At 40.1% G+C, this 22,161-nt stretch overlaps 1 long non-coding RNA gene across 1 annotated transcript in view; it reads right to left on the minus strand.

Moving 5' to 3' along the window:
- Positions 1-19,479, minus strand: part of LOC132431079 (uncharacterized) — a 43,103-nt gene extending 23,624 nt beyond the window's left edge. Inside the window, exons 1-2 of the long non-coding RNA XR_009520624.1 lie at positions 19,245-19,479; positions 4,094-4,298 (exon numbers count right to left, since the gene is read on the minus strand). This is a non-coding gene — a long non-coding RNA (uncharacterized lncRNA). The remainder of the gene's footprint in view (positions 1-4,093; positions 4,299-19,244) is intronic.
- Positions 19,480-22,161: the final 2,682 nt, after the last annotated feature.

The raw sequence follows: 22,161 nt of genomic DNA on the forward strand, positions 1-22,161 counted from the left end.
CACTATGGAAACAGTATGGAGATTTCTTAAAAAACTAAAAATAGAGTTACCATACGATCCAGCAATCCCACTCCTGGGCATATATTTGGAAAAGATGAAAACTCTAATTTGAAAAGATACATGCACCCCTATGTTCATAGCAGCACTGTTTATAATGCCAAGACATGGAAGCAACCTAAATGCCCATCAACAGATGACTAGATTAAGAAGATGTGGTATGTATGTATACACACACACACACACACACACACACACACACACACTGGAATATTACTCAGACATTTAAAAGAATGAAATACTGCAGCAACATGGATGGACCTAGAGATGATCATACTAAGTGAAGTAACTCAAAGACAAATATATGATATCACTTACATGTGGGATCTAAAAAAATGATACAAATGAACTAATTTACAAAATAGAAATAGACTGACAGACATAATAAATGAACTTACGTTACCAAAGGGGAAAGGGCGGGGGAAGGGATAAATTAGGAGTTTGGGGTTAACAGATACATACTACTATATGTAAAATAGATAAGCAACAAGGATTTACTATATAACACAGGGAATGATATTCAATATTTTGTAATGACATATAACAGAAAAGAATCTGAGAAAGAATATATATGTGTATGTATATATATATATACACACACATACGTATGTAACTGAATCACTTTGCTGTACACCTGAAATTATCACAACACTGTAAATCAACTAAATTTCAAGTTTTTAAAGTTATTTAATAAAAAAAAGAATTAGTATGTACTTACTCTATGCTTTACATTGTACTTGGTGCTATGATGGATGCAGAAGTATAAGATGGGGTCCTTGGCCCAGATGAATTTAATACGGAAATCTATTAGCTCAAAGGGTGGGTTCTCCAAGTTTGATTGGTGAGGAACAACTTCCATGTGGAGAAAGGGTGTCCAAACTTCAGAGCTCCCATTTTGCCCATCTACTCCCTAATTCACCTTCCCCTACTAGAGATTCCCAGCTTCACCCTACACTGGCTTGAGGAAGGGGACCTCCCTGACCTACCTCTAATGCTTTGGCCCAATCATGGACACAGTTGGTTCCTTGATTTCTGATAAGCCTGGTGAGATCTAGCTAGAACAAACACAGAAATAAATATACAACTAGATAGGACATAAAAATATAAAGTTAGGGAAGAGTCCACAAGACCACTTTTACTTCTTACACCAATTGCAAGCTTGGGGGCTCCCAAGACTACCATCAGTTTCAGTAATTCACTAGGACTCACAGGAATCAATGAACTCTGTGTTAGTCACTGTGATAGTTATTTTTAATAAAGAAAGGATAGAGATTTAAATCAGCAAAGGGAAGAGAGGCAGGAGGCAGAGTCCAGGAAAGTTGTTCTCTTTCAGTGGAGCTGTGGGCAGCACTAACTTTCCTGGCAACAATGTGTGACAACATGCACAGAGTATTGCCAACCAGGGAAGTTCACTGAGCCCTGATAGCCACAGTTATTATTGGGTCTATGAACATGCTTGACTGCCCAGGTGGCTGACCTTTAGTCTCCAACCCCTCTGGAGGCAGAACAGATACTGCATGGCCTAGAGCCCTCACTGGAAATCCCAGTGTCAGACTATCTGGTGTGATCCAAGACTCCCTGGTAAACAGAAACACTCTTATCAGGTAGCACATTCCAAGGGCCTAGAGATCAGGAGCTAAGGGCAAAGGCCAGGTCTCTGTGGGTAAGATTAGTTCTTTACCATATACACAGGCAGAAGCTCTCTATCCTTCACCAAGCAGAAACTACTCTGAGCTATTAGTAGGAAAATGAATCCAGACAGAGACACAAATCCCCTTTTATCACCATTAAAGCTTGACTTGTCATTTTAGACAGAAGCCTAAAGTTCTACCTCTTCCCATGAATGTCCAACCCCCTGTAGGGGAGACTTGACTCACTGCCCTGGGGTTTGGACTTATTCTAAGAATTCAGCAGAACAATGCACAGGATATAGCTCCCACATCCACTGAAAGAATTCATACACATGTGGAGAAAACACATTTTGTTGCAGCATATGATGGAAACCAAGAGTAACAGTGACTGTGGGTCCATTACAGTCCCACTCATAGGGAAACCCTTCTACTGCTTCTGGTCACTCCTTAGTCCTAGCTCCCATCCCTCTGTTTGTTGGATTTATAAACGTTCAGACTGTTGAACAGTAGATATCCTCAGTTAATGAGTAGCCTGAGCTAAGTCACTGTGGTGGACTCAGCACCAGTGTGGCTCTGGCATGGAAAACACAGACAGAAAAAGATGACCGACATTTTCTGCTGACCTCTTTGGTGTGGGGATTGAGGACCTGAACTTGTGACTCCAAAAACTGTTATAGCCTTTCTGATGCTATCAGACCCTTAGAGAATCTACCCTCTCTCTCTTTATTATCCATGACCTGCTTCATGGGGGCCTTACTTGTAGAGCACATTGAGACTTACAAAATTTTTTTAATATGTTTTAATTATTAAAAAAATTACTAAATAGTAATTATAATAAAGAAGAATTGCTAATTATAATTAAATACAAAATTTTAAAGTTTAATTTGATTATAAAAGGTAACATTTGCTCATTTTAAGTGAATGAACCCAGATATATAAAAACAAATATTAACCTCCAGTTTCTTTCCATTTTTCACACCTGAGGTAACTGAAGCTAATAGCTGATGTATAGCCTTATGAATATACACAAATATGTATAGGTTATTTTGTGGTTTGATGTTTACAAATATAGGATCACCGTGTACATATTGCTCAGCAATTCGTTTTTTTCACTTGATAATACTGAATGTATCTCTCCAGCTCAATGGATGTATTTGTTAGGATATAAGCTCAGCTGCTATATCAAAGATACTATAAAATATAGAAACTTAAATGAGACAAAGTTTTCTATATCTGTGATGGTTATTTTTATGTTTCAACCTGACTGGGCTAAGGGATGTCCAGATAGTTGGTAAAACATTATTTCTGGATGTGTCTCTGAGAGTATTTCCAGGAAAGATTAGCAGTTGAATTGGTGAACTGAGTAAAACAGATGGCCATCCCCAGTGTAGGTGGGCATCACCCAATCTGTTGAAGGCCCAAACGCCCACAGTCCCCACTCCTGCTATACTGCCTTCCCTTCCCTCTCCCAGACTGCACCTACAGCCCCATGGGGAGTTCTCTATGATTTTACTTGACAGAGGAGGAGAAAACTCAGGCCTGGTTTACAGTTCTCTGCATGATATGCAAGTACCACCCAAAAGTGAATGGCCACAGCACTCCAGCCCTTTCTGGGGCATCCCTGAGGGACAGTGGTGAAGGGAAGTCCTCTCAATGTGCAGAACTTGAGACGGGGCACGTGGTTGTTCACTATGCTTGGAAGGAAAAATGGCCAGACATGTGATTATATATCAATTCATGGGCTGTGGCTAATAGTTTGGAGGGATGGACAGGCAACAGTGAACTTGAAGATACATCAACAGAAATTATCTAAAGAGTAGAGAAAAAAAAAAAAAGATTGAAAAAAAACAACCAACCCAAACAGAGACAGGAACCTGTGAGGCACTATTAAAAGTCTGGAAATACGTGTCATTGGAATCCCAAAAGAAGAGGTGAAAAACTTGGCACAGAAAAAATTTATGGAAAAGAAATGTCTGAAAACTTCTTGAATTTGTTGAAAAACATAAATTTAGAAATCCAATAAGCTTAGCCAACCCAAAACAGAATAAATTTTTAAAAATGCCTAAGCACTTCATAATCAAATTGCCAAAAAGAGGAAGGAGAAAGAGAGGGAGAGGGAGGGGGCGGGGGATGGGGAGAGGGAGAAGGAAAAGAAGAAGAAGGAGGAGGAGAAAGGGAGAAAAAAAAATTTAAAGCAGCTGGAGAAAAATGACACATTACATATGGGGGAATCAGCATGGAATTCTCGTTAGAAACCAAAAGATTTTCTCATCAGAAAACATAGACAATGGGATCGGGAACCAAGATGGCAGAGTAGAAGGAGGTGCTCTCACTCCCTCTTGCGAGAACACCAGAATCACAGCTAGCTGCTGGACAATCATCAACAGGAAGACAATAGAACTCACCAAAAAAGATACCCCAGGGGCTTCCCTGGTGGCGCGGTGGTTGGGGGTCCGCCTGCCGATGCAGGGGGCGCGGGTTCGTGCCCCGGTCCGGGAGGATCCCGCGTGCCGCGGAGCGGCTGGGCCCGTGGGCCATGGCCGCTGAGCCTGTGCGTCCGGAGCCTGTGCTCCACAGCGGGAGAGGCCGCGGCGGTGAGAGGCCCACGTACTGCAAAAAAAAAAAAACAAAAAAAAACATGAAAAAAAAAAAAAAAAAAAAGATACCCCACATCCAAAGACAAAGGACAAGCCACAATGAGACGGTAGGAGGGGCAAAATCAGTAAAATCAAATCCCATAACTGCTGGTGGGTGACTCACAGACTGGAGAACACTTATACCACAGAAATCCACCCACTGGAGTGAAGGTTCTGAGCCCCACGTCAGGCTTCCCAACCTGGGGGTCTGGCAACAGGAGGAAGAATTCCTAGAGAATCAGACTTTAAAGCCTAGTGGGATTTCATTGCAGGACTTCGACAGAAATGGGGGAAACAGAGACTCCACTCTTGGAGAGCACACACAAAGTAGCGTGCTCACTGGGACGCAGGGGAAGGAGCAATGACCCCAGGGGAGACTGAACCAGACCTACCTGCTAGTGTTAGAGGGTCTCCTGAGAGGGGAGGTGGCTGTGGCTCACCGTGGGAACAAGGATGTTGGCAGCATAAGTTCTGGGAAGAACTCCTTGGTGTGAGGCCCCCCAGAGTTCTCCATTAGCCCCACAAAGGAGCGCAGGCAGGCTCCAGTGTTGGGTTGCCTTAGGCCAAAAAACCAACAGGGAGGGTACCCAGCCCCACCCATTAGCAGTCAAATGCATTAAAGTTTTATTGAGCTCTGCCCATCAGAGCAACAGTCAGCTCTACCCACCACCAGTCCCTCCCATCAGGAAATTTGCACACGCCTCTTAGATAGCCTCATCCACCCGGGGACAGACAGCAGAAGCAAGAAGAACTACAATCCTGCAGCCTGTGGAACAAAAACCACATTCACAGAAAGATAGACAAGATGAAAAGGCAGAAGGCTATGTATCAGATGAAGGAACAAGATAAAATCCCAGAAAAACAACTAAATGAAGTGGAGATAGGCAACCTTCCAGAAAAAGAATTCAGAATATTGATAGTGAAGATGATCCAGGACCTCGGAAAAAGAATGGAGGCCAAGATCGAGAAGATGTAAAAAATGTTTAACAAAGACCTAGAAGAATTAAAAAACAAACAAACAGAGAAGAACAATATAATAACTGAAATGAAAACTACACTAGAAGGAATCAATAACAGAAAAACTGAGGCAGAAGAATGGATAAGTGACCTGCAAGACAGAATGGTGGAATTCACTGCTGCAGAACAGATTAAAGAAAAAAGAACGAAAAGAAATGAAGACAGCCTAAGAGACCCCTGGGACAACATTAAACACAACAACATTCAAATTATAGGGGTCCCAGAAGGAGAAGAGAGAGAGAAAGGACCAGAGAAAATATCTGAAGAGATTATAGTCGAAAACTTTCCTAACATGGGAAAGAAAACAGCCACCCAAAACCAGGAAGCACAGAGTCCCATACAGGGTAAACCCAAGGAGAAACACGTCGAGACACACAGTAATCAAACTGGCAAAAATTAAAGACAAAGAAAAATTATTGAAAGCAGCAAGGGAAAAATGACAAATAACATACAAGGGAACTCCCATACGGTTAACAGCTGATTTCTCAGCAGAAACTCCACAAGCCAGAAGGCAGTGGCATGATATACTTAAAGTGATGAAAGGGAAGAATCTACAACCAAGATTACTCTACCCAGCAAGGATCTCATTCAGATTCGATGAAGAAATCAAAAGCTTTACAGACAAGCAAAAGCTAAGAGAATTCAGCACGAAAAACCCAGCTCTACAACAAATGCTAAATGAACTTCTCTAAGTGGAAAACACAAGAGAAGAAAAGGACCTACAAAAGCAAACCCAAAACTTTTAAGAAAATGGTCATAGGAACATACATATTGATAATTACCTTAAACGTGAATGGATTAAATGCTCCAACCAAAAGACACAGGCTTGCTGAATGGATACAAAAACAAGACCCATATATACGCTGTCTACAAGAGACCCACTTCAGACCTAGGGACACATACAGACTGAAAGTGAGGGGTTGGAAAAAGATATTCCATGTAAATGGAAATCAAAAGAAAGCTGGAGTAGCAATTCTCATATCAGATAAAATAGACTTTAAAATAAAGAACGTTACAAGAGACAAGGAAGGACACTACATAATGATCAAGGGATCAATCCATGAAGAAGATAAAACAATTATAAATATATATGCACCCAACACAGGAGCACCTCAATACATAAGGCAATTGCTAACAGCTCTAAAAGAGGAAATCGACAGTAACACAATAATAGTGGGGGACTTTAACACCTCACTTACACCAATGGACAGATCATCCAAAATGAAAATAAATAAGGAAACAGAAGCTTGAAATGACACAATAGACCAGATAGGCTTAATTGATATTTATAGGACATTCCATCCAAAAAGAGCAGATTATACATTCTCCTCAAGTGTGCATGGAACATTCTCCAGGATAGATCACATCTTGGGTCACACATCAAGTCTCAGTAAATTTAAGAAAATTGAAATCATATCAAACATCTTTTCTGACCACAACGCTATGAGATTAGAAGTGAATTACAGCGAAAAAATTGTAAAAAACACAAACACATGGAGGCTAAACAATACATTACTAAATAACCAAGAGATCACTGAAGAAATCAAAGAGGAAATTAAAAAAAAAACAAACCTAGAGACAAATTACAACAAAAAGACGACAATCCAAAACCTATGGGATGCAGCAAAAGCAGTTCTAAGAGGGAAGTTTCTAGCTATACAAACCTACCTCAAGAAACAAGAAAAATCTCAAATAAACAATCTAACCTTACACCTAAAGGAACTAGAGAAAGAAGAACAAACAAAACCCAAAGTTAGCAGAAGGAAAGAAATCATAAAGATCAGAGCAGAAATAAATTAAATAGACACAAAGAAAACAATAGCATAGGGGCTTCCCTGTGGTGCAGTAGTTGCGAATCCGCCTGCCAATGCAGGGGACACAGGTTCAAGCCCTGGTCTGGGAATATCCCACATGCCGCGGAGCGGCTAAGCCCGTGCACCACAACTACTGAGCCTGTGCTCTAAAGCCCGCGAGCCACAACTACTGAGCCCACATGTCACAACTACTGAAGGCCGCGTGCCTACAGCCTGTGCTCCGCATAAAGAGAAGCCACTGCAGTGAGAAGCCCGTGCACTGCAACAAAGAGTAGCCCTCGCTCGCTGCAACTAGAGAAAGCCCGCGTGCAGCAATGAAGACCCAATGCAGCCAAAAATAAATAAATTTTGTTTTTAAAAAAAATAGCAAAGATCAATAAAACTAAAAGCTGGTTCTTTGAGAAGATAAACAAAACTGATAAACCATTAGCCAGACTCATCAAGAAAAAGAGGGAGAGGACTCAGATCAATAAAATTAGAAATGAAAAAGGAGAAGTTACAACAGACACCGCAGAAATACAAAGCATCCTAAGAGACTACTACAAGCAACTATATGTCAATAAAATGGACAAACTGGAAGAAATAGACAAACTCTTAGAAAGTTATAACCTTCCAAGACTGAACCAGGAAGAAATAGAAAATATGAACAGACCAATTACAAGTAATGAAATTGAAACTGTGATTAAAAATCTTCCAACAAACAGAAGTCCAGGACCAGACGGCTTCACAGGTGAATTCTATCAAAGATTTAGAGAAGAGCTAACACCCATGCTTCTCAAACTCTTCCAAAAAATTTCAGAGGAAGAAACACTCCCAAACTCATTCTATGAGGCCACCATCACCCTGATACCAAAACCAGAAAAAGATACTACAAAAAAAGAAAATTACAGACCAATATCACTGATGAATATAGATGAAAAAATCCTCAACAAAATACTAGCAAACAGAATCCAACAATACATTAAAAGGATCATACACCATGATCAAGTGGGATTTATCCCAGGGATGCAAGGATTCTTCAATATACACAAATCAATCAATGTGATACACCATATTAACAAATTGAAGAATAAAAACCATATGATCATCTCAATAGATGCAGAAAAAGCTTTTAACAAAATTCAACACCCGTTTATGTTAAAAACTCTCCAGAAAGTGGGCATAGAGGGAAACTACCTCAACATAATAAAGGCCATATATGACATACGCACAGCAAACATCATTCTCAATGGTGAAAAACTGAAAGCATTTCCTCTAAGATCAGGAACAAGACAAGGATATACACTCTCACCACTGTTGTTCAACATACTTTTGGAAATCCTAGCCACGGCAATCAGAGAAGAAAAAGAAATAAAAGGAATACATATTGGAAAAGAAGAAGTAAAACTGTCACTGTTTGCAGATGACATGATACTATACATAGAGAATCCTAAAGATGCCACCAGAAAACTACTAGAGCTAATCAATGAATTTGGTAAAGCTGCAGGATACAAAATTAATGCACAGAAATCTCTTGCCTTCCTATACACTAATGATGAAAAATCTGAAAGTGAAATTAAGGAAACACTCCCATTTACCACTGCAACAAAAAGAATAAAATACCTAGGAATAAACCTACCTAGGGAGACACAAGACCTGTATGCAGAAAACTATAAGACACTGATGAAAGAAATTAAAAATGATACCCACAGATGGAGAGATATACCATGTTCTTGGATTGGAAGAATCGATACTGTGAAAATGACTATACTCCCCAAAGCAATCTACAGATTCAGTGCAATCCCTATTAAATTATCAATGGCATTTTTTACGGAACTAGAACCAAAAATCTTAAAATTTGTATGGAGACACATAAGACCCCAAATAGCCAAAGCAGTCTTGAGGGAAAAAAACAGAGCAGGAGGAATCACACTCCCTGACTTCTGACTATACTACAAAGCTACAGTAATCAAGACAATATGGTACTGGCACAAAAACAGAAACATAGATCAATGGAACAAGATAGAAAGCCCAGAGATAAACCCACGCACCTATGGTCAACTAATCTATGACAAAGGAGGCAAGGATATACAATGGAGGAAAGACAGTCCCTTCAATAAGTGGTGCTGGGAAAACTGGACAGCTACATGTAAAAGAATGAATTTAGAACACTCCCTAACACCATACTCAAAAATAAACTCAAAATGGATTAGAGACCTAAATGTCGGACCGATCACTATAAAACTCTTGGAGGAAAACATAGGAAGAACACTCTTTGACATAAATCTCAGCAAGATGTTTTTTGATCTACCTCCTAGAGTAATGGAAATAAAAACAAAAATAAACAATAAACTTCAAAGCTTTTGCACAACAAAGGAAACCATAAACAAGATGAAAAGAGAACCCTCAGGATGGGAGAAAATATTTGCAAACGAATCAACAGACAAAGGATTAATCTCCAAAATATATAAACAGCTCATGCAGCTCAATATTAAAAAAACAAAAAACCCAATCCCAAAATGGGCAGAATACCTAAATAGACATTTCTCCAAAGAAGACATACAGATGACCAAGAAGCACATGAATAGCTGCTCAACATCACTAATTATTAGAGAAATGCAAATCAAAACTACAATGAGGTATCACCTCACACAAGTTAGAATGGCCATCATCAGAAATCTACCAACAACAAATGCTGGAGAGGGTGTGGAGAAAAGGGAACCATCTTGCACTGTTGGTGGGAATGTAAATTGATACAGCCACTATGGAGAACAGTATGGAGGTTCCTTAAAAAACTAAAAATAGAATTACCATATGAGCCAGCAATCCCACTACTGGGCATATACCCAGAGAAAAACATAATTCAGAGAGACACATGCACCCCAATGTTTATTGCAGCACTATTTACAATAGCCAGGTCATGGAAGCAACCTGAATGCCCATCGAGGGACAAATGGATAAAGAAGATGTAGTACACATATACAATGGAATATTACTCAGCCATAAAAAGGAACGAAATTGGGTCATTTGTAGAGACATGGATGGATTTAGAGACTGTCATACAGAGTGAAGTAAGTCAGAAAGAGGAAAACAAATATTGTATATTAACGCATGTATGTGGAACCTAGAAAAATGGTACAGATGAACCGGTTTTCAGGGCAAAAATTGAGAGGCATATGTAGAGGACAAACTTATGGACACCAAGGGGGAAATCCGCGGTGGGGTGGGGATGGTGGTGTGCTGAATTGGGCTATTGGGATTGACATATATACACTGATGTGTATAAAATGGATGACTAATAAGAACCTGTAGTATAAAAAAATAAATAAAATAAAATTTAAAAATTAAAAAAAGAAATAGAAAACATAGACAATGGAACAATATATTTAAAGTGATGAAAGAAAAGAATTGTCAACCTAGAATTTTATATCTTGAAGAAACAAAAACCTTCCAGAATAAGGTGAAGTAAAAGACATTCTAAGAGGAAAAAAAGTAATGGAATTTGTCTCCTACAGACCTATTCTAAAAGAATTGTCAAAGGAAGTCCTTCAGGCTGAAGGGAAAGAATACCAGAAAGAAATCTGTATCTTTAGAGTGAAGAAAAAGCCACAAAGATAGTAACTATCTGTTAATATAAATATAAAATATATATAAATATGGATTTTTTTCTCTTGAGTTCTTTAAAACACTAAATAAATCGAATGTTTAGAAATGTGAATGTAATCCTAGAGTAATCACTAACGAGAAAAAAAACTACAAAGAGTTATATTCAAAAAGCCAATAGATAAATGAAAATGTAATACAAAAAATTTTTCCAATAATCCAAAAGAAGGCAGAAAAGGGGAACAGAGAAACAAAAAACAGAGGGAAGAAACAGATAACAAAATAATAAAATGGCAGACAAATGCAACCATAACAATAACTACATTAAATAGAAATGGTCTGAACATAACAATTAAAAGATAGATATTGTCAAGTTGAATAAAAACAAGAGCCAACTATGTGCTATTTATGAGAAACCCATTTTAAATATGAATACATACACAGGTTGAAAGTAAAGGATGGATGAAGATATACCATGAAAAGCACTAATCAAAAGAAAGCTTGGGTACTAATATTTATATCAAACAAAGTAGATTTCAGAACAAGGGCTACTACCATGGATAGAAGTGATATTACATAATGATGAAAGGTTAATTGACTAAGACAACAGAATTATAATTGTGTATGTACCTAATAACAGAACTTCAAACTGTGTGAAGCAAAAATTGATGGAATTGCAAATTCCACAGAGACACATCCACAATTATAATTGACTTCAACACTCCTCTCAGTAATTGTTAGAATAAGTAGACAGAAACTGATAAAAAAATAGAAGATCTGAAGGACTCTTGTCAACCAGCTGGATCTAATTGTCATTTATAGAACTCTCCCACAACCCTAGCAGAACACATACTCTTTCCAAGTGCACATGAAACATTCACCAAGGTAAAACATTTTCTGGGCCCTCAAACAAACCTTAACACATTTAAAAGAATTGGAGTATGCTCTCTGACCATAATGGAACTAATCTAGAAACCAATAACAGAAAGCTAGCTTGAAATCCAAATATTTGTAACTCCAAATTTAATAAATATTGCCTGAGTGTTTCCCCAAAGGTTTTAGCAAAGCAAATTCCCTTGTATAACAGTGTTTCCTTCCTCCCAAGTATGTCACCTGCAGTCTAGCTGTATCTAACCCTGTGTTTAAGGACCCTCCCACCCATCAACTACCAGGCTTCAACCGATTTGATTTGACCCATCACTGTTTCCAACATTTATAAGCATAGCAGCGCTTTATTTTCTGTTAAGAGACTCCAAACATTTTCAATGGTTAATGCATGTGGGTCTAATTCAGGCTTTGCCAACCAAAACCAGACTGTAATGACAAGCTTTATATGCCATAATATATGCACACTGATGCACTTAGCAATGCTTCTTGCCTCACCCTCAACCTCTTGGAATGTACAAAATGTGCCTATTAAAGATCATAATCCTTTTTACTCTGAGTGCCTTTTTCCCTGGAGCCTTGCAAGTGCTCTCCACTAATGGCCTATTTTTAAGGGTCTTCTTGAGACCGAAGATGACACTTGGGCTTTACATCTAATGGCATCAGATTTAAATATTTTTGTCCCTGTTTTAAACATTCCTAATATGTTCAGAAAGAGGCCCTGAAAAACGTGAAAGCAGCTCTCTGCAGGAAACCGCCCTTAGCAGGAAGCCCCTTTTCTTGCCACTTTAGCAAAGCTATATTGTAACTAACTTTTAACCAGGTACCCCCATGCTCTACTCATCTCCAGCCCAAGCACACCTTTCAAATCTTTTAATCACACAATACCCTTGCCTAACTTGTCGGTTCTTTCCATAGACCGAAGAAGTAGAAATGAAGAATAAGTAATTAACGGATGACCAGATCTCTTCCCTAGCTTCCCCTTCAGTAATCTCGTGAACAAACTGTGCGACCAAACTGTGTGACTAAGATAGCATCTAGAGCAACATCACAAGAAGTCGACGAATGAGCCTGCACAGTGGAGGACGGCGACGACTCTGAGCCCCCATCTCGGTGATTAACTCAGATTACTTCCCTTCTTCCCTTTAAAACTTTCATGGCCAAGCAGAATCTTGGGAGGTGGTTTCTGGGGAACGTTGAGTCCACCATCTCCCTAGATTGCTGGCATTCTGATTAAAGACACATTTCCTTTCTGTCAACATCTGTGAGTACTGATTTTGTAAGCGGTGAGCAGCGGGACCTGATTCATTTGATAATAAATGGACCACCTTTACCCTTTCTTATGTGCCCCAGGGAGGTCCTGATTAAGAAGATGCCCCTCTAACTCCAGCTTAAGCTGCAACTGCTGATGACATATCTGACTTTGGGCTGATGTTTAATATCCCTGAAGCAGGCCACAAGACTTTGACCCATCTCTCAGTCTTCTCTGGATGAATGTGTTTTTTCACAGATCCAAAAGGAGAAGAATAAAGAGAGTAGACTGAAAATCTCAGAATTGTAAAGGGAGGAAGAATCATAGATGTTTTTCCTCTCTAAATATTAATCATTTTATACACGCAATTTTAAGGTTGCATTGATCTTGCTTGACAGTCCAAGGAAAACTTCTTTTCCTTTCTTAATTTGGTTCCTGGACTTCCTTCCAGCTATTAGCTGAAGCCAGAGCTGAAGTCCCATTGAGAATTTTGTGCACTGCTAGAAATCCTATGATTCACTCAGTGGGCAGTTCTGAATTGTTTTTTCATTTTTTAAAAATATCTTTATTGGAGTATAATTGCTTTTCAATGTTGTGTTAGTTTCTGCTGTATAACAAAGTGAATCAGCTATACGTACACATATATCCCCATATCCCCTACCTCTTGAGCCTCCCTCCTACCCTCCCTATCCCAACCCTCTAAGTCCTCACAAAGCATCGAGCTGATAATACCGTATGCTAATGCACATATATGGAATCTGCATTAATTGTTAATCTGCTGGTGGGTGCTACTTTTTCTGTGGATTGTGACTTTCTAACTCTTGAGAGGCCAGGCAAAAACACTTGTGAGAGACGGAAAAGGATAAATGAACAAAAAATCTGAGAAAATGTGCTGTTTCCCTGGAAGTCCTTTCTGTCTTCATGCCACGGGGAATAGTCGAACCATCAAAAATCCACTTATAATTAGTGTTAGTGAAACCAGGAGCTTTGGGGAATATCTTGAACAAAGGCAAGAGTGGTACTGGCACAAAAACAGAAATATAGGGGCTTCCCAGGTGGCGCAGTGGTTGAGAGTCCGTCTGCCGATGCAGGGGACACGGGTTCGTGCCCTGCTCCGGGAAGATCCCACATGCCGCGCAGCGGCTGGGTCCGTGAGCCATGGCTGCTGAGCCTGCGCGTCCGGAGCCTGTGCTCCGCAACGGGAGAGGCCACAACAGTGATAGGCCCGCGTACCGCAAAAAAAAAAAAAAAAAAAAACAGAAATATAGATCAATGGCACAGGATAGAAAGCCCAGAGATAAACCCACAAACATATGGTCACCTTATCTTTGATAAAGGAGGCAGGAATGTACAGTGGAGAAAGGACAGCCTCTTCAATAAGTGGTGTTGGGAAAACTGGACAGGTAAATGTAAAAGTATGATTAGATCACTCCCTAACACCATACACAAAAATAAGCTCAAAATGGATTAAAGATCTAAATGTAAGGCCAGACACTATCAAACTCTTAGAGGAAAACATAGGCTGGACACTCTATGACATAAATCACAGCAAGATCCTTTTTGACCCACCTCCTAGAGAAATGGAAATAAAAACAAAAATAAACAAATGGGACCTAATGAAACTTCAAAGCTTTTGCACAGCAAAGGAAACCATAAACAAGACCAAAAGACAACCCTCAGAATGGGAGAAGATATTTGCAAATGAAACAACTGACAAAGGATTAATCTCCAAAATTTACAAGCAGCTCATGCAGCTCAATATCAAAAAAAACAAACAAACCACCCAATCCAAAAATGGGCAGAAGACCTCAATAGACATTTCTCCAAAGAAGATATACAGATTGCCAACAAACACATGAAAGAATGCTCAACATCATTATTATTAGAGAAATGCAAATCAAAACGACAATGAGATATCATCTCACACCAGTCAGAATGGCCATCACCAAAAAATCTACAAACAATAAGTGCTGGAGAGGGTGTGGAGAAAAGGGAACCCTCTTGCACTGTTGGCGAGAATGTAAATTGATACATCCCCTATGGAGAACAGTATGGAGGTTCCTTAAAAAACTAAAAATAGAACTACCATTTGACCCAGCAATCCCACTACTGGGCATATACCCTGAGAAAAACATAATTCAAAAAGAGTCATGTACCAAAATGTTCATTGCAGCTCTATTTACAATAGCCCGGAGATGGAAACAACCTAAGTGTCCATCATCGGATGAATGTATAAAGAAGATGTGGCACATATATACAATGGAATATTACTCAGCCATAAAAAGAAACAAAATTGAGCTATTTGTAATGAGGTGGATAGACGTAGAGTCTGTCATACAGAGTGAAGTAAGTCAGAAAGAGAGAGACAAATACCGTATGCTAACACATATATATGGAATTTAAGAAAAAAAAATGTCATGAAGAACCTAGGGGTAAAACAGGAATAAAGACACAGACCTACTAGAGAATGGACTTGAGGATATGGGGAGGGGGAAGGGTAAGCTGTGACAAAGCGAGAGAGAGGCATGGACATATATACACTACCAAACGTAAGGTAGAAAGCTAGTGGGAAGCAGCCACATAGCACAGGGAGATCAGCTCGGTGCTTTGTGACCACCTAGAGGGGTGGGATAGGGAGGGTGGGAGGGAGGGAGATGCAAGAGGGAAGAGATGTGGGAACATATGTATATATATAACTGATTCATTTTGTTGTAAAGCAGAAACTAACACACCATTGTAAAGCAATTATATTCCAATAAAGATGTTAAAAAAAAATCCACTTATAATTAGTGTTAGTGAAACCAGGAGCTTTGGGGAATATCTTGAACAAAGGCAAGAGTGGCAAATCTTGATAAATTTTGCAAAAGGGAAGACACGGGATTTTTAAAAGTTGAAATACAGCATGTCATTTATTAGTTAATAAACTCATATGGTTCTTTTTAAAAAATAAATAATTAATTAATTTAATTTTTGGCTGCAATGGGTCTTCATTGTTGCCTGCGGGCTTTCTCTAGCTGTGGTGAGCAGGGGCCACTCTTTGTTGTGGTGCGTGGGCTTCTCACTGTGGTGGCTTCTCTTGTTGTGGAGCACAGGTTCTAGACGCACAGGCTTCAGTAGTTGTAGTGCATGGGCTCAGTAGTTGTGGCTCACAGGCTCTAGGACACAGGCTCAGTAGTTGTGGCTCACAGGCTCTAAGGCACAGGCTCAGTAGTTGTAGCACATGGGCTCAGCTGCTCCATGGCATGTGGGATCTTCCTGGACCAGGGATCGAACCAGTGTCCCCTGCATTGGCAGGCGGATTCTTAACCACTATGCCACCAGGGAAGTCCCCATATGGTTCTATTTAAGGTAATTTTAAAAACAAATATTATAAGGGTAAAGTCCTTTAGAAAAGAAAACAGAAATATTTTTTTGTAGGAATGCCCTTTTTCTCTGGAAATTGCCAGAGCCACACACGTCACTGGTGTTTAGCATGTGGATTAATCAGCGGGAGAAATTCAAGGGTGAGATATTCCATGTTGGCAGTCAACTGGCCACATTAGTCTCGACCATTTCCCTCAGGGGATTCAGTTCTTACTGTCGCCTGATGTAGTTGCCAAGGAGAAACTTCTACTGTCTCTGTGTTTTGCCAGGGGCAGAGAGGGCCCAATAAGAGTACTGGCAGAGCGGAGGCCAGAGCTGTGCATGGAAGGGGTTTGCTGGAGAGGAGCCAGCTCCTGACCTCACAGAAACCTCCTCTGACTAGACTTGTTTTCCTCCTCTAGATCCAGCACGTCCAGTGATGCAATTTGGTTTTCCCTTTTGCAGTGAGACCCACCTAATTGGCCACAAGGTACTCATTCTGCATTCACTTGTCAAATGCAGGAAAATCAGCTCTAAAAATACTGTCATCTAAGGTTGTATTAATAGAACATGTAAGAAAGCAAGACACATAGGACACGTGGAAGCTTCTAGGGCTTCCTGGCATTAAGGAGCAGAGGAATAAGTCAGGCCATACTTAATAATCAGGTTTTCATTGTATCACCCAACTATTTACAACATTATTTTTTTGTGCTTGCTGCAGCAGTACGTGTATGAAATTATTGGGCTGGCCAAAAAGTTCGTTCAGGTTTTTCCACAAGATGTTATGGAAAAACCCGAACTTTTTGCCCAACCCAATACTTTTACCAACATCATATTAATTGGGAGGCAGCCTTCTTTGGTGGGAAACACATAGCTTTGGAGTAAAGCAGAGCTGTATTTTAACTCTGGTGCCTCTACTCAGCAACTCTGAGACTTTAGGAGCTGAGTACTTTACTCCCCTAACCTCCATTCCTCATTGGTAAGTATGGGTGATGATATCCAGCTATGAACAGTGAAAGAGACACCATAGGGACTTCCCTGGCAGTCCAGTGGTTAAGACTCTGTGTTTCTACTGCAGGGGCTGCAGGTTCGTTCCCTGGTCAGGGAAGATCCCACATGCCGCAGGGTGCAGCAAAAAAAAAAAAAAAAAAAAAAGACTGACACCATATTCAAGTTCCTAATAAAATAGCTGGTCTGAGGAACACACTTTGAGAACCAGAGACCTATAGACTATTACCATCTTTCTGTATTTAGTCTTCTTAAACATGACACAAACTTTCCATGCATACTGATGTGACTTGCTGTTATTTTTTTTATCTCTACCAGGATTTTAAAATTACTTCCTTGACAGAATCTCCTACCTTGAGTTATTAATGCTTTTTTTTTCTGTTATGAGTGGAATTTTTAGTCATTATAAAGTTTAACTTGGTGCACCAATGCAATTGATTTCTGTGGATTTCTCTTATATTCTGCAACTCTAGCTTTTTCACTCCCTTCATTTAGTTGTTTTATTTGTTGACTTCCCTGGGTATATGAATAATACTGTAACAGGTAATATTAGCCCAAAGCAAGTACAATCAGAAAAGAACTTTATTCTTTCTCCACACTACTTGTTAAACTGCGCTCCTTCCTTCCCTGCCTCTGGACAAAATCTCACGGCAGGTCTCATGATTTCTCTGGTCAGTCTTAGGTGGGTGTGTTATTAAAAATCCTTGACAACTGTTCTGGCTGGGCCCCAACCTATCAGACCTTACTCTGGCCCAAGCGCTGGAGCAGGCTCCTGGAGGCCCCCTGCGGGGCTACGTGTTACCTCTTTAATTTCTGTTTGTTGGAGCCTGTTGAGCCCAGGAGGGGGGTCACGGCAGGGGTGTGTGTGTCTGTGTGTGTGTCAGAGGGCTAAGGCTGGGGCATTTACCACCTAGTCTAGAAGCAGTACTTATGGGTTATAGTTTGATGACTGCACCAGCCCTACTGGCTTGGCTTGGGATCAGCCTTATTCTTAGGTAATAAAAAAATTCCTCTGGTGACGTCTAGTGCCAAGTCACTGATTCAAGTTTTATGTTGTATGTTATTAAAAATGTTAAACTTTATTTCATGTTAAAGCCTTTCCTCTACCCCAGACCGAGGAAAGAAGGGAAGTTCAGCTTCTCTTTCCTTGCCTGTACCTGCTGCTTCTCCTTCCCAGACACCAGAATGGCTCTGGAAACTCCATGGTTCACAGGGTTGAGGACTCGGGATGCAACTGATTAGAACCAGGACAGGTGGAACTTCACAGATGTAATCTGAAACTGGTGTCTTTGATGGCGGTGGTATATAATACTGTCTGTAAAAAGTAGACAGCTACTGCCTACACTTTTAAGACTATTAAATTGGAGTGTATGTTAACTAGGGCTCTGGTTGTGAGGATTTATGTGGTAGGCTGGATCAAATGTTGATACTGCCACCAACTGGGCACAGAATGTAATGCAGCTCTTTACTTAGAACAAACTGGGCAATAGTCTATAATTTTTTAAAAGGCCATTAAAAAAAGGTAGTTGAGAAATCAACCAGGATGGCGGAGTAGAAGGACGTGCTCTCACTCCCTCTTGTGAGAACACCAGAATCACAACGAGCTGCTGGATAATCATCGACAGGAAGACACTGGAACTCACCAAAAAAGATACCCCACATCCAAAGACAAAGGAGAAGCCACAATGAGACAGTAGGAGGGGCGAAATCACAGTACAATCAAATCCCATAATTGCTGGGTGGGTGACTCACAGACTGGAGAACACTTATACCACAGAAATCCACCCACTGGAGTGAAGGTTCTGAGCCCCACATCAGGCTTCCCAACCTGGCGGTCTGGCAATGGGAGGAGGAATTCCTAGAGAATCAGACTTTAAAGCCTAGTGGGAATTGATTTCAGGACTTCGACAGGACTGGGGGAAACAGAGACTCCACTCTTGGAGGGCACACACAAAGTAGTGGGCGCATGGGGACCCAGGGGAAGGAGCAGTGACGCCGAGGGAGACTGAACGAGACCAACCTGCTAGTGTTGGAGGGTCTCCTGCAGAGGTGGGGGTGGTGGTGGCTGTGGCTCACCGTGGGAACAAGGATACTGGCAGCAGAAGTTCTGGGAAGCACTCCTTGGTGTGAGCCCCCCCAGAGTTCTCCATTAGCCCCACAAAGGAGCCCAGGCAGGCTCCAGTGTTGGGTTGCCTGAGGGCAAACAACCAACAGGGAGGGAACCCAGCCCCACCCATCAGCAGTCAACCGGATTAAAGTTTTACTGAGCTCTGCCCATCAGAGCAACAGTCAGCTCTACCCACCACCAGTCCCTCCCACCAAGAACCTTGCATAAGCCTCTTAGATAGCCTCATCCACCAGAGGGCAGAGAGCAGAAGCAAGAAGAACTACAATCCTGCAGCCTGTGGAACAAAAACCACATTCACAGAAAGATAGACAAGATGAAAAGGCAGAGGGCTATGTACCAGATGAAGGAACAAGATGAAACCCCAGAAAAACAACTAAATGAAATGGACACAGGCAACCTTCCAGAAAAAGAATTCAGAATAATGATAGTGAAGATGATCCAGGACCTCAGAAAAAGAATGGAGGCAAAGATCAAGAAGATGCAAGAAATGTTTAACAAAGACCTAGAAGAATTAAAGAACAAACAAACAGACAAGAACAATACAATAACTGAAATGAAGACTACACGAGAAGGAATCAATAGCAGAATAACTGAGGCAGAAGAACGGATAAATGACCTGGAAGACAGAATGGTGGAATTCACTGCTGCAGAACAGATTAAAGAAGAAAGAATGAAAAGAAATGAAGACAGCCTAAGAGACCTCTGGCACAACATTAAGTGCAACAACATTCGCATTATAGGGGTCCCAGAAGGAGAAGAGAGAGAGAAAGGACCAGAGAAAATATCTGAAGAGATTATAGTCGAAAACTTCCCTAACATGGGAAAGGAAATAGCTACCCAAATCCAGGAAGTGCAGAGTTCCATACAGGATAAACCCAAGGAGAAACACGTCGAGACACACAGTAATCAAACTGGCAAAAATTAAAGACAAAGAAAAATTATTGAAAGTAGAAAGAGAAAAATAACAAATAATATACAAGGGAACTCCCATAAGGTTAACAGCTGATTTCTCAGCAGAAACTCTACAAGCCAGAAGGCAGTGGCATGGTATACTTAAAGTGATAAAAGGGAAGAACCTACAACCAAGATTACTCTACCTGGAAAGGATCTCATTCAGATTCGATGAAGAAATCAAAAGCTTTACAGACAAGCAAAAGCTAAGAGAATTCAGCACCAAAAAACTAGCTCTACGACAAATGCTAAAGAAACTTCTCTAAGTGGGAAACACAAGAGAAGAAAAGGACCTACAAAAACAAACCCAAAACAATTAAGAAAACTGTCATAGGAACATACATATCGATAATTACCTAAACGTGAACGGATTAAATGCTCCAACCAAAAGACACAGGCCTGCTGAATGGATACAAAAACAAGACCCATGTATATGCTGTCTACAAGAAACCCACTTCAGACCTAGGGACACATACAGACTGAAAGTGAGGAGATGGAAAAAGATATTCCATGCAAATGGAAATCAAAAGAAAGCTGGAGTAGCAATTCTCATATCAGATAAAATAGACTTTAAAATAAAGAACGTTACAAGAGACAAGGAAGGACACTACATAATGATCAAGAGATCAATCCAAGAAGAAGATAAAACAATTATAAATATATATGCACCCAACATAGGAGCACCTCAATATATAAGGCAACCACTAACAGCTCTAAAAGAGGAAATCGACAGTAACACAATAATAGTGGGGGACTTTAACACCTCACTTACACCAATGGACAGATCATCCAAAATGAAAATAAATAAGGAAACACAAGATTGAAATGACACAATAGACCACATAGATTTAATTGATATTTATAGGACATTCCATCCAAAAACAGCAGATTACACTTTCTTCTCAAATGCGTGTGGAACATTCTCCAGGATAGATCACATCTTGGGTCACACATCAAGCCTCAGCAAATTTAAGAAAATTGAAATCATACCTAGAATCTTTTCTGATCACAATGCTATGAGATTAGAAATGAATTACAGGGAAAAATTGTAAAAAACACAAACACATGGAGGCTAAACAATACATTACTAAATAACCAAGAGATCACTGAAGAAATCAAACAGGAAATCAAAAAATACCTAGAGACAAATGGCAATGAAAACACGACGATCCAACACCTATGGGATGCAGCAAAAGCAGTTCTAAGAGGGAAGTTTATAGCTATACAAGCCTACCTCAGGAAACAAGAAACATCTCAAACAATCTAACCTTACACCTAAGGGAACTAGAGAAAGAAGAATAAAGAAAACTCAAAGTTAGCAGAAGGAAAGAAATCATAAAGATTAGAGCAGAAATAAATGAAATAAAAACAAAGAAAACAATAGCAAAGATCAATAAAACTAAAAGCTGGCTCTTTGAGAAGATAAACAAAATTGATAAACCATTAGACTCATCAAGAAAAAGAGGGAGAGGACTCAAATCAATAAAATTAGAAATGAAAAAGGAGAAGTTACAACAGACACTGTAGAAATACAAAGCATCCTAAGAGACTACTACAAGCAACTGTATGCCAATAAAATGGACAACCTGGAAGAAATGGACAAATTCTTAGAAAGGTATAATGTTCCAAGACTGAACCAGGAAGAAATAGAAAATATGAACAGACCAATCACAAGTAATGAAATTGAAACAGTGATTAAAAATCTTCCAACAAACAAAAGTCCAGGACCAGATGGCTTCACAGGTGAATTCTATCAAAGATTTAGAGAAGAGCTAACACCCATCCTTCTCAAGCTCTTCCAAAAAATTGTGGAGGAAGGAACACTCCCAAACTCATTCTATGAGGCCACCATCACCCT

The sequence above is a fragment of the Delphinus delphis genome, chromosome 9 (genome assembly GCF_949987515.2).
Source record: "Delphinus delphis chromosome 9, mDelDel1.2, whole genome shotgun sequence".
Taxonomy (NCBI): Eukaryota; Metazoa; Chordata; class Mammalia; order Artiodactyla; family Delphinidae; genus Delphinus; species Delphinus delphis.